Source organism: Schistocerca nitens, chromosome 7 (assembly GCF_023898315.1).
Source record: "Schistocerca nitens isolate TAMUIC-IGC-003100 chromosome 7, iqSchNite1.1, whole genome shotgun sequence".
NCBI lineage: Eukaryota > Metazoa > Arthropoda > Insecta > Orthoptera > Acrididae > Schistocerca > Schistocerca nitens.
This window is the reverse complement of record NC_064620.1, coordinates 173,520,090-173,537,039: the sequence shown is the minus strand read 5'-3', so window position 1 is coordinate 173,537,039 and position 16,950 is coordinate 173,520,090. Positions and strand designations below refer to the sequence as shown.

The following is a 16,950-nucleotide window of genomic DNA, read 5'->3' as shown; positions in this document are numbered from 1 at the left end:
TTACAGAGGAAACAAAGAAGTCTGAAGAAGATCAGCATGGCTTTTTTTTCTGCAGATTCATTTAGTTAGCACAAAATCATCTCTGAGATGCTCAGCCAAGTACAGTGGCCGATGCTGCAAGAGGAGCATTCCACATTATGTTACGGTCTGCTGTTACAGTTCCGAGAGTGTACTTTCCTAGAAGAGTCAACCAATATATTGCTTCTTCCTATGGATATCTTGCAAAAAAGACCATGAAGATAAAATTAGAGAGATTCGAGCTCACATGGAAGCTTGCCAGCAATCATTCTTCCTGATAACCAAATGTGATTGGAATAGGAAAAAGAGGAAATGACACTGGTATACAAAGTACCCTCCAATACACACAATTAGGCGGCTTGTAGAGCATATGTGGATGCAAATGTAGAATCCCTTAATTGTTTATCAAATTTCATCAATCTCTTACAAGTGTTTGAAAGTTGCAGTTGAGACAAGACCTCAGCAGAGGCACCTTATAAGCCAATTTATAAACAGTGGATGGATATTATGGGAAGTTAGTTATGATTAGAAGAAACAAAGTTTGCAACAAAATTCTATGATATTTTGCTGGGTGAAAATGATACATGAAAAACAATATGCTTGATGGTGGTATGTATTACTGCTTGCACTTTTTGCTGCCAATTTCTGTAAGCTCTCATCTGGAAAGTTACTGGGGTATGGAGACTATTGTTCAACATGACTATACTGTTAGATTCTTGACAGAACAGTCCATGTGTGCATTGCTCTGTCAATAAATACACTGGTAGAAGCCAAAGAATCACAGATTAATTCTTAATTAAAATAAAACATCAATGAACTCCGCTGTACCGGTCCCAAGCCCGGGGCCTCATTATGCAAGTGATGAGGAAGGAGGAGGGGGAGGAGTAACAACCTCGTTTAAAAAACCAGAGTTCACCTGGCCCGGGTGATAGTACTCTGTCAGGGCTCCTTGCTAGGGTTACAGCGAAGACCTCAACGGTAGTGAAGGCGGAGAGAACGAATCTCGGTACGGTGGAACTAGCGGAAGAGGCACATAATACAATAAATCCACCTTGCGTCTGACTTGTAACAAGCGGCACTGTGGTCGGCGTCTGTTCACCAGAGGTGCGGCCGTAATACAAATTCTGGAACTAACCACTCCAGTCTTAACCACTGAGCTTTTCTGAGCTCAACCCTTTGATTCTAAGTACTATTATGGAGCGTTTGAGTAATTACAAAATTACCCCAGGTGGTAACAAATCCTCCGCCATCAGTGGCGCAACTAGTCTATCGGATTCTGGGGAGACTAGGCTGAAACGCTATATCCCAAACCAGAGGAAATCGAAGTCTTTTGACCGACTCATGCCCAAGGTCGAAACATTTTTTGGCACTATCAATATTAACTCTCTCTTGACACCAGGAAAACTCTATAAATTAGGAGACACACTAAAAGAACAAAATATCAAAATTTTAGCCCTGCAAGAAACAAGGTTGCCTGATGAGAATACCATGGATTTTGGAAACTACCGATTGTTTAAAAGTAAAACAGACAAAAGAATTCTTAAAAACACTCCGCATCTGGGTGTTGCATTCGCAATTTCGCAAGACATTCTTGGCTCCGTAATCGAAGTAAATCCAGTAAACAACAGACTAATGACAATTTCCATGAAATGTGCAAATAAAATGTACTGTTTAATTAACGCACACATGCCTATCAACCAGGAGAATAAAACAAATCCAGAAAAAGTAAATAAGTCATGGGAAGTGTTAGAGAATACAGTCTCCAAAATTCCTCAAAATTATGTAAAGATTTTAATGGGTGATTTTAATGCGCAGTTAGGGAAAGAGAGAAAATTTAGAAAAACGGTCGGTGAATTCCCTGCACATAAATGGACCAATCAAAATGGAAAGAGGCTGGTAGAATTTTGCAGAAATTTCAATCTCAAAATTATGTCAAGTCATTTTAAGAAAAAACCTTCAAAACAAAAGACATGGCGATCACCTAGCAAGGACATAGGTGAATTCCAAATTGACCATATTGCAATCTCGTATCCATGTCACAAAGAAATTTTAAATGTTCAAGTTCGTAAAGGCGCCAATATTGACTCAGACCATTACTTAACCCGTGTGAAACTAAAGCTAAAACCCCAAAATTTCAACAAAAGGACACCATTAATCCCCAAATTTGACACCAGTAAAATCCAACCATCATTATTAGCAGACGAATTTGACACCAGTAAAATCCAACCATCATTATTAGCAGACGAATTTGACAAAACAAGTGCACAAAATTGGGAACAACTCAAACACAAGATTATCAAAACAGCTCAAGATCAAATTCCTTTACGAAAACACAAGAAACATGCTTGGTGGAATGAAAACTGTGATCATGCAATTAAAGCCAGACAAGAGGCATTTAAAGCATGGAATAGCAACAAGACAGGAGACACATATGATACATTCATGGCAACTAGAAAAGACACTTCAAAACTAATTAGACAAACAAAAAGACAATATGAGAATAGTCAACTCTTAGAAATTGAAGAAGATTTTCAGAAATACAATACCAGAAATTTTTATAAAACTTTTAAAACCAAAATAAAGGGGTACCAACCCCAGAATCTTTGCTTCAAGAAGGAAAATGGACAGTTGGCTCTTAACAACCAAGAAAATTGCAAAGAACTTTCTAAATATTTTAAGAATCTTCTAAATTGCCCCGAGCCCACAGAAAGATTTCCACCAAAAATTCCCCAACAATGCAATCCAGTTTCACTTGCACCAAATGAAGAGGAAATCATTAAAGAAATTCATAGGTTGAAAAACAACAAAGCATCTGGTGAAGATGGAATTATTGCAGAACTTTTAAAGGCAGCTGGTCCAAAAACCGTTAAAGAAATTACTTCAATCATGCAAAACATTTGGCAAACTGAAAAAATTCCTGATGAATGGAAAACCGCCTTGATTCACCCACTTCATAAGAAGGGAGACAAAACTGATGTTAATAATTACAGAGGAATTTCTCTTCTTCCAGTCACATACAAAATCCTCTCTCAATGTCTTCTGAACCGAGCACAACAGCAACTTGAATGGAAAATTGGCGAATATCAAGCAGGTTTCAGGCCAAATAGATCTTGCCCAGAACAGATTTTAGTCCTCAAACTAATTCTCAGACATCAAAAAATTTACAATAAAAAACTAGTTTGTACCTTTGTAGATTTTAGAAAGGCTTATGACTCAGTGGATCGTGAATCTCTTTTCCAAATTGTGAAAGAACAAGGCCTGGATCCTAAAACCACGGCAATTATCAGAGACACGCTAACTGGTACAAAATCAAAAGTAAAGTTCAGAGGAGAAATTTCAGAATCCTTTGAAATAAAAACAGGCGTGAGGCAAGGTGATGGACTCTCTCCGTTGCTATTTAACTGCGTTCTAGAAAAAGTAATACAAGAGTGGCGCGAACGAAAATTGGAGTTCAAAATTGACCAACCAGTGAAATTAGGACGAACAAATATTCGAATAGACTGTTTGGCCTTTGCAGACGACTTGGTTATTCTAACGCAGGACATCCAAATTGCTCAGAAACAAATAGAAATCCTTAAAGAAACAGCAGAAAGAGTAGGTCTCCAAATCTCATTTGAAAAAACACAGTATATGACTAGCAACAAACTGGCACCCAAACTTTTGGAAACTAAGTATGGAAAAATCAAAAGAGTTTCGCAATTCAAATATTTAGGTGAAACAATCCCAGAGACTGGTCTAGAAAAAATTGGAAATGAAATTCGTTGTCAAAAGATGGAGACAGCTTTTAGACTTACAAAAGACATCTACAACAAAAAATGTCTCTCGAGGTACTCTAAATTGAGACATTACAACACGGTCATAAAACCAGAGTGCCTTTATGGGGCTGAAACGCTAATTTTAAACAGAAAAAAGGACATTCAAGAAATCCAAAAAAGAGAAAGAAAAGTAATCAGAAAAATTCTAGGTCCAAAATATACTGAAGAAGGAACATACAGGCTAAGGGCAAATAGTGAAATTCAACAATACACCAGCATATATTCAGATATGAAAAAACGCAGATTAAAATTTTATGGGCATATTAAAAGAATGGATGCTACCAGACTAACTAAACAAGTAGTGGAATTCTACGAAAATCGAAGTAAAGCTAAATTTGAGACAATAAAATGGATTGCTGCTATAAAAGAGGACATGAAAGAGGCAGATATAAAACAAGATGAAATTCAAGACAGAAAATTATTTAGGCAAAAAATTCATGACTGGGTAGTTGGTCAAGCTGAAAAACCAAAGAAAACTGGAACCACATGGTCTGATGAAAGGAAAAGAGCTCATTCTGAGAGAATGAAAACAATTTGGGCAGAGAGAAAGTCTAAAAGAAAATAACTGAATGCCCCGTGATTGTACTTCGCGTGGTCCAGTAGGGCCCAAACGTGAATAAATAAATAAAAAAAAAAACATCAATGAATCCCAGTTAATTAATTCTACTGTTATCAGATTCAAACCATTAGAATTTTCAACTGTTACTACGTAAAATCAGTTATTATGTCTGACTGATACCTCGAGCAGCCGAAATCTCTCATTCCTTGAACCCCTTATGTCAGAAAGGTAGAGTGGTCACAGACCTGTCAACAGATGTAAAAAAGAAAAGGGCTAGCAAGCTGAAACCTGTTTGCCCTTCATCTTATCTATGCATGGAATTGGCAGTCTTATCATATAAATTTCCAGTACAATAGCAATATTGTCAAATCTGAAAGGAGGCCCCAGCCATTAGTTTTGGTATACCGAGATTTAATATCTTTTTATATAGCAATAACTTTCACTTAATTACTGTTCACAAACATTTACTTTCAGTTTCCAGGCCAAATACAAGCTCCCCAACCATACTGTACATTGATTGCAATGGTAGGGTTTATATTTGACAGATTTTCAGTATTCCAATTACTATTACCCATCACAACTTTACAAACGTAAATGCAGTGTGCTTCCAATCACACCATCACATCATCTAAACCTTGTAGTGATACATCCCATTCCTTTAATGAGAGGTATCACGTCCTTACATAAATACCGGTACACTATGTGATCAAATGTATCCGCACACCTGGCTGATAATGTCTTACAAGTTTGTGGTGCCCTTCATTGGTAATGCTGGAATTCAATATGGTGTTGGCCCACCCTTAGCCTTGATTACAGCTTCCACTCTCACAGGTATTCGTTCAATCAAGTGCTGGAAGGTTTCTTGGGGCATGGCAGCCCATTCTTCATGGAGTGCTGAGGAGAGGTATCGATGTCATTCGGTGAGGCCTGGCACGAAGTCGGTGTTCCAAAACACCCCAAAGGTCTTCTATAGGATTCAGGACAGGATTCTGTGCAGGCCAGTCCATTACAGGGATGTTATTGTCGTGTAACCACTCTGCCACAGGTGGTGCACTATGAACAGGTACTCGATCATGTTGAAAGATGCAATCGCCATCCCTGAATTGCTCTTCAACAGTGGGAAGCAAGAAGATGCTTAAAACATCAATATAGGTCTGTGCTGTGATAGCTCCATGCAAAACAACAAGGGGTGCAAGCCCCCTCCATGAAAAACATGACCACACGATAACACCACCGCCTCCGAATTTTACTGTTGGCACTACACACGCTGTCAGATGACATTCCCCAGGCATTTGCCATATCCACACCCTGCCATCGGATTGCCACATTGTGTACTGTGATTCATCACTACCCACAACATTTTTTCCACCGTTCAATTGTCCAATGTTTATGCTCCTTACACCAAGTGAGGTGCCATTTGGCCTTTACCGATGTGATGTGTGGCTTATGAGCAGCTGGTTGACCATGAAATCCAAGTTTTCTCACATACCACCTAACTGTCATAGTACTTGGATCCTGATGCAGTATTGAATTCTGGTGTGATGGTCTGGATAGATGTATGCCTATTACACATTATGACTCTCTTCAACTGTCGGCGGTCTCTGTCAGTCAACAGACATGGTCGGCCTCTAAGCTTTTGTGGTGTACATGTCCCTTCACTTTCCATTTTACTATCACATCGGGAACAGTGGACCTAGGGATATTTAGGGATTATCAGGGTTTCTCTTCAAAATGACATATATATATATATATATATATATATATATATATATATATATATATATATATATATATATATGTACAATGTTTGGTCTTGTGCAATAAATAATTGAAATTGTTCCTGGACTTTATGTACACCCTATATTAGGTAGTGAAGGGAGACGAAAATTTAATAGTCATGGCTGACTGGAATTCGTCAGTAGGAAAAGGGAGAGAAGGAAACATAGTAGGTGAATATGGATTGGGGGGAAGAAATGAAAGAGGAAGCCGCCGTGTAGAATTTTGCACAGAGCATAACTTAATCATAGCTAACACTTGGTTCAAGAATCATAAAAGAAGGTTGTATACCTGGAAGAATCCTGGAGATACTAAAAGGTATCAGATAGATTATATAATGGTAAGACAGAGATTTAGGAACCAGGTTTTAAATTGTAAGACATTTCCAGGGGCAGATGTGGATTCTGACCACAATCTATTGGTTATGAACTGCAGATTGAAACTGAAGAAACTGCAAAAAGGTGGGAATTTAAGGAGATGGGACCTGGATAAACTGAAAGAACCAGAGGTTGTAGAGAGTTTCAGGGAGAGCATAAGGGAACAATTGACAGGAATGGGGGAAAGAAATACAGTAGAAGAAGAAAGGGTAGCTCTGAGGGATGAAGTAGTGAAGGCAGCAGAGGATCAAGTAGGTAAAAAGACGAGGGCTAATAGAAATCTGTGGGTAACAGAAGAAATATTGAATTTAATTGATGAAAGGAGAAAATATAAAAATGCAGTAAATGAAGCAGGCAAAAAGGAATACAAACGTCTCAAAAATGAGATCGACAGGAAGTGCAAAATGGCTAAGCAGGGATGGCTAGAGGGCAAATGTAAGGATGTAGAGGCTTGTCTCACTAGGGGTAAGATACATACTGCCTACAGGAAAATTAAAGAGACCTTTGGAGAGAAGAGAACCACTTGTATGAATATCAAGAGCTCAGATGTCAACCCAGTTCTAAGCAAAGAAGGGAAGGCAGAAAGGTGGAAGAAGTATATAGAGGGTTTATACAAGGGCGATGTACTTGAGGACCATATTATGGAAATGGAAGAGGATGTAGATGAAGATGAAATGGGAGATAAGATACTGGGTGAAGAGTTTGACAGAGCACTGAAAGACCTGAGTCGAAACAAGGCCCCGGGAGTAGACAACATTCCATTAGAACTACTGATGGCCTTGGGAGAGCCAGTCATGACAAAACTCTACCATCTGGTGAGCAAGATGTATGAGACAGGCGAAATACCCACAGACTTCAAGAAGAATATAATAATTCCAATCCCAAAGAAAGCAGGTGTTGACAGATGTGAAAATTACCGAACCATCAGTTTAATAAGTCACAGCTGCAAAATACTAACGCGAATTCTTTACAGACGAATGGAAAAACTGGTAGAAGCGGACCTCGGGGAAGATCAGTTTGGATTCCGTAGAAATGTTGGAATACGTGAGGCAATACTAACCTTACGACTTATCTTAGAAGAAAGATTAAGAAAAGGCAAACCTACGTTTCTAGCATTTGTAGACTTAGAGAAAGCTTTTGACAATGTTAACTGGAATACTCTCTTTAAAATTCTGAAGGTGGCAGGGGTAAAATACAGGGAGCGAAAGGCTATTTACAATTTGTACAGAAACCAGATGGCAGTTATAAGAGTCGAGGGGCATGAAAGGGAAGCTGTGGTTGGGAAAGGAGTGAGACAGGGTTGTAGCCTCTCCCCGATGTTATTCAATCTGTATATTGAGCAAGCAATGAACGAAACAAAAGAAAAATTTGGTGTAGGTGTTAGAATCTATGGAGAAGAAGTAAAAACTTTGAGGTTCGCCGATGACATTGTAATTCTGTCAGAGACAGCAAAGGACTTGGAAGAGCAGTCGAACGGAATGGACAGTGTCTTGAAACGAGGATATAAGATGAACATCAACAAAAGCAAAACGAGGATAATGGAATGTAGTCGAATTAAGTCGGGTGATGCTGATGAAATTAGATTAGGAAATGAGACACTTAAAGTAGTAAAGGAGTTTTGCTATTTAGGGAGTAAAATAACTGATGATGGTCGAAGTAGAGAGGATATAAAATGTAGACTGGCAATGGCAAGGAAATCGTTTCTGAAGAAGAGAAATTTGTTAACATCGAGTATAGATTTAAGTGTCAGGAAGTCGTTTCTGAAAGTATTTGTATGGAGTGTAGCCATGTATGGAAGTGAAACATGGACGATAACCAGTTTGGACAAGAAGAGAATAGAAGCTTTCGAAATGTGGTGCTACAGAAGAATGCTGAAGATAAGGTGGGTAGATCACGTAACTAATGAGGAGGTATTGAATAGGATTGGGGAGAAGAGAAGTTTGTGGCACAACTTGACTAGAAGAAGGGATCGGTTGGTAGGACATGTTCTGAGACATCGAGGGATCACTAATTTAGTATTGGAGGGCAGCGTGGAGGATAGAGTAGCATGGAGAGCTGCATCAAACCAGTCTCAGGACTGAAGACCACAACAACAACATATTAGGTATTAACAAATTGTTTCCAAAATGTGATAGTAGTGTTCTCCATAAAAATGGGGTGGGTCACTCAGTTGTTGAAGAAGCCAATGTTGACAAGATACAGCGATATGGTAGATGTTTGCAAGGAGTCCGATCAGTGCATACAACAGCCAGAGAGCTGGAAATGAGCTGATCAACAGAGCACAATGCCTTGCGTAAGAGGTTAAGGCTATATCCCTACAAGGTGTGGTGCTTCAAGCATTCAAGCCTATGGACAAACCTCAGTGCAAACAGTTTGCAGTGAATATGCTGAGCAAGACTGATACAAACCATGACCTTTTGGAAAAGTTTATGAGTGAAGAAACAAAACTTTATTAGCTACCTTGCCACATGTTGGAATCCATTTAATAATATCTAGTATAGTTTCAAAGATATTACAGTCTTGAGTTGTAAAAATGATTTATGGACAGCCTGTAGATTCATACTCCCATTTCCTGTTCGTGATCAAGCAACAGCATATCAGTATGACAGCCACTTCTACAGTATTATTAAAAACCTTCTCAATTGATGACGTGTCAAATATCCTCATGACTGATAATCGACGACAATTTAGGGCAGTCTCATTTAAGTACTTCTGCAACAGCATCCAATATCTAACCACAGCCTCATTTCATGCTGCATCCAATGCCATGTCAAGAAATTTGTTAACAGTTTAAAAAAATATTTATTGAATTGTGTGTGGCCACTTCTGAAGAGCTCTAAATAATTTTATAACAACATACAGAGCAAGGTCCACCAACAGTTACAGTATGGCTGAGCTGCTTCTGGACCATCTGTATGAGACATTCACTGATCAGCTGTTTCCGCTAAAGGAGTGAGACGAGGACAACAAATGATTCCAAGTCATAACTTCAGTATGGGCACACATGTTTGGGGCCATACAAGAATGACTCCAGGGACCTCTCATGGACTGTTACAACTGTCAGTTGCAGGCACTTGAAGCATCCCACGGCCAGGTGTGACAACACCAGAATCAGCTAACTTTGCAACACCCAGTCTATGTACCACCAGTTTTCACCACCCCATTACAAGGACCACCACAGCCAGAGTCACTCTTAAGGCCTAGGACAACAAGCAGCCGCTCTTCGATGAATCTCAACTGGCTCTACAGGTGCCCTCACTAGGGATCAGCACAAAGACCAATGGAAGTAGCCACTTCTGCAAGTTCTTTCACATGAAAACACCCCTGAAACTCGACTTCTGCAAGTTTCGGTAACTTGCTAAAGTAGATTCTCAAGTTAGTGGAAACTTGCAACTTGTTGCAATGACTTGCCGAACTTCCCAGCTGCTAAGTTTTTTCAGATTAGATTAGATTAGATTAGATTAATACTAGTTCCATGGATCATGAATACGATATTTCGTAATGATGTGGAACGAGTCGAATTTTCCAATACATGACATAATTAGGTTAATTTAACAACATACTTAAGTTAATATAACAACTTTATTTTTTTGTGTTTTTTGTTTTTCTTTATTTTTTATTTTTGTTTTTTTAATATTTTTTTCTTTTTTCTTTCTTAATTTATATCTAAAAATTCCTCTATGGAGTAGAAGGAGTTGTCATTCAGAAATTCTTTTAATTTCTTCTTAAATACTTGTTGGTTATCTGTCAGACTTTTGATACTATTTGGTAAGTGACCAAAGACTTTAGTGCCAGTATAATTCACCCCTTTCTGTGCCAAAGTTAGATTTAATCTTGAATAGTGAAGATCATCCTTTCTCCTAGTATTGTAGTTATGCACACTGCTATTACTTTTGAATTGGGTTTGGTTGTTAATAACAAATTTCATAAGAGAGTATATATACTGAGAAGCTACTGTGAATATCCCTAGATCCTTAAAAAAATGTCTGCAGGATGATCTTGGGTGGACTCCAGCTATTATTCTGATTACACGCTTTTGTGCAATAAATACTTTATTCCTCAGTGATGAATTACCCCAAAATATGATGCCATATGAAAGCAATGAGTGAAAATAGGCGTAGTAAGCTAATTTACTAAGATGTTTATCACCAAAATTTGCAATGACCCTTATTGCATAAGTAGCTGAACTCAAACGTTTCAGCAGATCATCAATGTGTTTCTTCCAATTTAATCTCTCATCAATGGACACACCTAAAAATTTGGAATATTCTACCTTAGCTATATGCTTCTGATTAAGGTCTATATTTATTAATGGCATCATACCATTCACTGTACGGAACTGTATGTACTGTGTCTTATCAAAATTCAGTGAGAGTCCGTTTACAAGGAACCACTTAGTAATTTTCTGAAAGACAGTACTGACAATTTCATCAGTTAATTCTTGTTTGTCAGGTGTGATTACTATACTTGTATCATCAGCAAAGAGAACTAACTTTGCCTCTTCATGAATATAGAATGGCAAGTCATTAATATATAATAAGAACAACAAAGGACCCAAGACTGACCCTTGTGGAACCCCATTCTTGATAGTTCCCCAGTTTGAGGAATGTGCTGATCTTTGCATGTTACGAGAACTACTTATTTCAACTTTCTGCACTCTTCCAGTTAGGTACGAATTAAACCATTTGTGCACTGTCCCACTCATGCCACAATACTTGAGCTTGTCTAGCAGAATTTCATGATTTACACAATCAAAAGCCTTTGAGAGATCACAAAAAATCCCAATGGGTGGTGTTCGGTTATTCAGATCATTCAAAATTTTACTGGTGAAAGCATATATATCTTCAAACTTGAAGAAGCTGTGTGTGTTTAATACCAGTACAAACAAAGCAGTTTTGAGTAGGAGATTGGTGCAAAGACAGATGTTCCGAAATAACTGTACTATTGGTACACTTAAACATACGTAACATGATGATGGCTGCACAGGAAGTGCGAAATGAATTTACCGATTACTATGTCTCACCAGAAGGAAAGGTAATGGCTGTACAAGCACCTTTATATTTTAACCGATTTTTTAATCTTATGTTTGAAACCAATATACGACATTCTCAAAGAAGTCGTATGATTTTATTTCATTCAATAGTGTTCTTGATAGCTTAAATATGTATGCCTCCATATTCATTTCTTCATACAAACATTTCTTTTTTTCTTAACTTGTTTTTCATAACATTTTGTCTTTAAAAATGATAATGTTGTGACAGCTGCTCTTTTTTTTTTGTCACAACACTGTAAACTTCCACCAGTCTATCTCATGACACAACTCACAGCAAGTTCCTGAAATTAATGTGTAAAAATAATTTTGTACAAGTTTTTTCTTTAATATAAACACCGCAGTAAGTGCTTGCAGAAATTACTTGGTAGTGGACACACACACACACACACACACACATATACACACACAACAATAGCCTCCATGAAGTCTGCAAAAACTGGCACTGCAGATGCTCCTCAATGCACTTGCTAGGCTAAGAATAACTGTTTGGAGTACACACTGTCCCAAAATATGGACTTATAGCATGTAACAGGATGAAAAAAGTAAAGTACACAATCAATCATGTTATATTGTCAATGACAAAGGAAATTATTCACATAGTGAAAACAGCAGCACCAACATCATGAATGTGATAGGCTAGTTCCAATAAGTCTTTGCTTATTTACGTGATTTTTCACATTGTCAAATAAAAAAAAAAGAAAACCCTAAATTGCTTGTCATGTTTAGTGGCACATAATTGACAAACACAGCAAAAAACAGTGGACACACACTACAATCCTGTGGTACCTTCTACCATTACCAGCCTATCATAGACAGGGTTTATGAAACAACACAGCATTGGAAGTACACAGCTGCTACATGTATGGTTTATTAAAGTTAAATCTTGAACAGTGACTTCTATTTCAGAACAGTATTGCTGGATTGTTACGGACAATGTGTGAGTGCAGCAGCAAGAAAGAAATTTATTTGGAGGTTTTCGATCTTCTAAATGAGGACCAGGGTGATAATCCAACAATGGGGGAAGCATGCAGAAAAGGTCAAGGAGATACCTTCATTACTCAGTCCTCCAGCCACCATTTGAAAACTGCTACAGTAAGAAAGTGACCAACCACTGACAGAACAATGTACATGAAATTATACAGAATGTAGCAACCAGCCGCGAAAACATAATTTATTTATCTTGTTGCAAATCGATTTCGACTGATATCAGTCATCATCGGTGCATTTTCCTAACCGATACTTATGTCATGTATTGGTTAGAAAAATGCACTGATGATGACTGATATCAGTCGAAATCAATTTGCAACAAGATAAATAAATTGCGTTTCCACGGCTGGTTGCTACATTCTTTATAATTTTATATTCCACGGTCGCTGCACAGAAAGGGAACCATATGGAGCCCAACGTTCAAATGTATATGAAGGATACCTATGTCTATGAACCTAAGTGAGAGGGCAGAAAGCAGTACTGAGTTGATAGTGGTGGAAGTAAATACAGGTGACATGATAACAGAAATTGAGGCAAAGAAGATTGCAAGACCAAGGGATGTATTTGTGAGAAGATCTTCATCTGAGCTAGTCACAGAAGACAATTTTGGGGGAGTGGTATAAGGGACATAGGTTGGTGTATGCCATTCAGTTTTACTTAATTCAAATGTATAGTTTTAAATTTCTGTGCACTTGAGAGAAGATTTTGGTGCTACTCAAGATTATACACAGTTCAACTGTAGTTAGGATGCATGTTTTGTCATGCAAACATATTGTTGAATACAGTTTTGTAATATTATTTAGGAATCAAACATTGTGTAAGTTTTTCAACTCCGAAATGTCATGATATGAATAGGTTGACTACATTTTCTGTAGAGTTTTAATCCTTGAAACTTACACAAATGATTTATTTCTATGGGTCATGAAGATGAGTGGACTGGAATTTTGTAGAACGAGTGTTCACCTTCACTGGAACAGCATCTTCTGTTTGAAACTGGTAGCAAGGACTAAACTGGGCAAGGAATAGGCAATTTTAATGACAACAAAGGATGGTTTTAGCAGGCTGGATGTGTCCTAAGGGAATGACAAAGTGATGAATTATTGCTGAACCCACCCTCTCCCACAACTTGTTTCCAGAACAACAGATCTGGCTTGGCAGTGCAGGATGCTAGTTTTAAGCCACATTGCACTGCATTTTGCCTTGGTGTAATTTCAATTCAGCATCCAATTGGACATAGTTATAGCACACTTGTATCATGAGCAATATAAAGTGTTTCATAGGAATGAACTTTTCAGAAATTTGCTGAATAATGATAGCTTTTTACACGTTTTCCATGTGCTGCCTGTGTAAATTACCATTTGTTAAGAGAATTTTTGTACAGCATTCAAAACACAATTAAGACTAATTATTTGACATCAACATTATTTTTAATTTTTCAGCACCCATCACGGACCTACAACGGGTCCGTTCTGCAACATAATTTGGCTCTTTTAAGTAGTAGATGTTGGAATCTGCACATAAATGAAAATACAAAGAGCAGCTGATTTTTGGTGTTATTTTCAAATTTTCAGTCTTTCTACACTGTCCCTGTGAAGTCAGCACAGTTGGTAAGTATACTGAATGATGCTCCAGACTAAACATTACCAACTCCAAGTGAAAATTTATAATTTGCATCCTTGCTGCTGACAGGATAATATAAACCAGCAACAAGACAGAAGCTAAACGTGCTACTTGGGTGCATGAGGTCTTGCTCAAAGGTTTTTCATAATGACATGATCCACATAACATTTTTTTAACATTTAGAGGTAGGGCATAATACTACTAAGTAACATGAAGTGGAACAATCACATAAGAATTTATAGCAGAGAATGTGACTGGAAAACTTAAGATTTGTTGAGAGGGTTTGGGGAAAAGTGTAATGACCTGCAAGGGCGGCAGGGGGCGAGGGGCAAGGGGCAAGGGACGAGGGGAAGGGGACAATGAGTTATACAAAAGCTTGGGGAACTAATGGAAATCTTTTGGAAGAAATGCTAATTGTTCTTGTGGAACCTTGTTGGATAAATAAGACTCTATAACAATTATGCTGCCACAACAATACACTACATGGAGGGTAATGATAATAAGATAAAAACAGACCTTCGGGTGTGTATGGAGGCATCAAGACAGTCATTTTTCCCTTCATTCAATATGCAAATGGTATAGCAAAGGAAATCACAAATATTTATACAAAAAAATCTTCCATCACACACTGTACAATAGCTCATGAAGTACATATGTAGACGATTTAGGTGACAGCAGAAATGGTATCAGGATAGACCAAAACATTTCGTAAGTTGGGCAGGAGGAAGTATGCCACGTGGGAAGAAGTAGTAAGAATTTTGAGAATATAGTCCTCATTTCAGGGCAGTGTTACAGGATGTAAGCCCACTGCTTCAGTTCAAAATTCAATGTTAAATTACTTGTTATGTATTTATGATACTTGCACCTGCATGTGAAATGTTTTTATCCAAATATTCAGTTGGATCATGCTCTAGTATCTAATAGTAAAGATTGTTGTTACATTAAATACTTAATATTTCTCCTGTAATTGAAATCAAAACATCATGTTATTGGCTATACACATCAACTGTTCTGCTGTAACAACTCCCGATGACTGTATGCAAAAGGAGTTAACAGCATACACTTACAGAATAACATTGCTGAGGTTTTTGTGGCCCCTCCTTGATGTATTGGCTGTCGACTTTTGTTTCAGGATCTTCTGCCATTGTTTGTTTAATGATTAATCTGATATATTGTCAGCATGGGTGGCTGTTATTGTGAAAGATTCACTCCCCATTGCTGCTGCCAGAATGGAGTGTGGGCAGCCTCTCGAACAGTTTTACTGAATTCATTGGTTGCCAACTCCTTCAACTCCCATGATGAATTCCTTAACAAAACCAAATTATTCCCAGAACGAATATTTTACTCTGCAGCAGAGTGCGAACTATTATGAAACTTCTGGCAGATTTGAAACATGTGTTGGACTAGACTTTAATCTGGTAGCTTGCTTTTCGCGGGCAATACTTGTACTGAATGAGCTATCCACACAGATTCACAACCTGCCCTCACAGTTTTATTTCTGCCAGTGCGTCTCTACTACTTTACAAACTTCACAGCAGTGCTCACGCATACTTTGTGGGACTATCACACATGAAAAAAAGGATGTTGTTGTTGTCTTCAGCCCTGAGACTGGTTTGATGCAGCTCTCCATGCTACTCTATCCTGTGCAAGGTCCTTCATCTCCCAGTACTTCCTGCAACCTACATCCTTCTGAATCTGCTTAGTGTATTCATCTCTTGGTCTCCCTCTACGATTTTTACCCTCCACGCTGCCCTCCAATACTAAATTTGTGATCCCTTGATGCCTCAGAACATGCCTCTTCTCCCCAATTCTATTCAATACCTCCTCATTAGTTATGTGATCTACCCATCCAATCTTCAGCATTCTTCTGTAGCACCACATTTCAAAAGCTTCTATTGTTTTCTTGTCCAAACTATTTATCGTCCATGTTTCACTTCCATACATGGCTACACTCCATACAAAAACTTTCAGAAACGACTTCCTGACACTTAAATCTATAGTTGATGTTAACAAATTTCTCTTCTTCAGAAACGCTTTCCTTCCCATTGCCAGTCTACATTTTATATCTTCTCTACTTTGACCATCATCAGTTATTTTGCTCCCCAAATAGCAAAACTCCTTTACTACTTTAAGTGTCTCATTTCCTAATCTAATTTCCTCAGCATCACCCGACTTAATTCGACTACATTCCATTATCCTCGTTTTGCTTTTGTTGCTGTTCATCTTATATCCTCGTTTCAAGACACTGTCCATTCCGTTCAACTGCTCTTCCAAGTCCTTTGCTGTCTCTGACAGAATTACAATGTCATCGGCGAACCTCAAAGTTTTTACTTCTTCTCCATAGATTCTAACACCTACACCAAATTTTTCTTTTGTTTCGTTCATTGCTTGCTCAATATACAGATTGAATAACATCGGGGAGAGGCTACAACCTTGTCTCACTCCCTTCCCAACCACTGCTTCCCTTTCATGCCCCTTGACTCTTATAACTGCCATCTGGTTTCTGTATCTTACCCCTGCCACCTTCAGAATTTGAAAGAGAGTATTCCAGTCAACACTGTTAAAAGCTTTCTCTAAGTCCACAAATGCTAGAAACGTAGGTTTGCCTTTCCTTAATCTAGCTTCTAAGATAAGTCGTAGGGTCAGTATTGCCTCACGTGTTCCAATATTTCTACGGAATCCAAACTGATCTTTCCCGAGGTCGGCTTCTACTAGTTTTTCCATTTGTCTGTAAAGAATTCACGT

General features: G+C 38.2%; 1 protein-coding gene across 1 annotated transcript in view; it reads right to left on the bottom strand.

The window, feature by feature from the left end:
- LOC126195453 (polypeptide N-acetylgalactosaminyltransferase 35A) overlaps positions 1 to 16,950 on the bottom strand; it is a 177,041-nt gene that overhangs the window by 145,196 nt on the left and 14,895 nt on the right. The window lies entirely within an intron of this gene.